Here is a 1,771-nt window from a genome sequence, read left to right as displayed (position 1 = left end):
TTCAATTTTTTCCATTTTTACAAAATAACGACACAGGCTGCGGTCCACTTGACGCTACGAATGCTTCGAAGCAATGGGCGCGTTCAAGTTGACAAAGCGGCTAACCTGCTCGCCAAGCAAATGAACATAATTGGTTGTTACTTATAGATCCAACCAATCATATTCAATCGCTCGGTAAGCACGCCTAGCCGCTTTGCCGTCTTGAACTCGCCCATTCTTTGATTAGTCAATTCGTAAAATTCTTTGTTCTGATTGGTCGCTCAAACGCTTCGAAGCGTTTGTAGCGTCAAGTGGACCGCAGCCACAAATGATTGTCAAACAAGAACTGAACGTCCAAAGTGGCCACAATTGTCACAGATATCTTTCGTAAGTATCACGATTATAATACCAGAATGGCTTTGACGAGTAACGCCATCTTCATGATGAGGCTCAAAACTTTTCAGACGACCCTCGTAAGTGTCGAAGTGACTTATCAATTATTGCAACTTTTAAATCTTTAATATTATATATCTTTATATAACCAAAATTACATTTATCGTTAAAAACAAATATCATTAAATGTAGTACGTAAAAAGTTGTCATATATTTAAAAAAATTTGTATATACAACAGCTTTTAATCTTAATTGCTAAATCTTCTGTATACATTTTGCATCTATACATACCTCACGTGATTTTTTATTAAGTAAGATTTATATAAAATAAAACGACGATTCAATGGTACCTAATTTAGTATATCAAGTATTATAACTGTGGAATTTTTTTTTTAATATCTCAGTTAAGCCGTATCGCATTAATCATTGCTATAATGAACGTACTGATGTACATTCTTGTAGAGTCTTCTATACGGATCAATTCGATTATCTTGATGTTGAAGCTATTCTCCGTAACGACACTCTACGAGAAGAATATCACGAATGCTACATGAAAACAGGACCATGTAACACAATAGAACAGAAGACAATAGCAGGTACCTATGTGTATAATACTAGAGGAAAGTCGCCGATACTGACATAGGTCTCCTAAAGTGACACCCCCTTATTTCTCAGAAACTAACTATTGCACTTTATTAATAATAATAAAATCATGATCTATTTAGCTAATTAAAGAAGTACAAACTCATAATTCGTATATTTGTGGCTTGTTTCTATACCAAATCAGTTAAAAACGAATTCTACGAATGCGAAAATAAAATTCTTACGATTTTCTTTTGCAAATTGCGTGGTTTAAATAATAGTGACTACATTATTGATAATATTACGTCATTTTAAATGCTTGTAGTTTCCTAAATCAGTTCTATTTATATTATTTTTCTCTTAGTCTTTTCATAATACGATTTTAAATTTAAAATTGTGGTTCAGCGTAAATTGCCACACCTGCCTGTAAAACATAAGCTAACTTAATCTTTATAATGTTGCTTTATAGTGTCAAATAAGTCTGTTGGAGCTGAAGGCAATCGTGCATATATGGAAAAACTCTTGAGAAACTATCGCATTAGATATTTGTATCTTGCAGAACAGCATAAAATAAATATGCATATAATTCAATAAAAATGTTTTATAACGAAGTGAAAAGATTCTAGAAAATCTTATATAAATTCTTTTGTAGGTACTTTATACAGATAATGCTTGTAAAATACAAAGAATATAAGTACGTAGCCTACTGTGTCAGTTTTGGAGCCCATTTTGTCAGACGCTTATTTTTGCTTATCTTACGAAAAAATTAATTATTGCAAAATTGCAAACAGTATTATAAAAACTGCTTATACTATCT

General features: G+C 32.1%; 1 pseudogene; it reads left to right on the top strand.

Annotated features, from left to right (window-relative positions):
- Positions 1-392: 392 nt before the first annotated feature.
- Positions 393-1,771, top strand: part of LOC108729062 (ejaculatory bulb-specific protein 3-like) — a 3,028-nt pseudogene continuing 1,649 nt past the window's right edge.

This window comes from Mycetomoellerius zeteki, unplaced genomic scaffold (assembly GCF_001594055.1).
Source record: "Mycetomoellerius zeteki isolate Tzet28-1 unplaced genomic scaffold, Tzet1.0 scaffold70, whole genome shotgun sequence".
In the NCBI taxonomy this organism is placed as follows: Eukaryota; Metazoa; Arthropoda; class Insecta; order Hymenoptera; family Formicidae; genus Mycetomoellerius; species Mycetomoellerius zeteki.
Note: the sequence above shows the minus strand (reverse complement) of the source record. Positions and strands in the feature narration are given on the sequence as shown.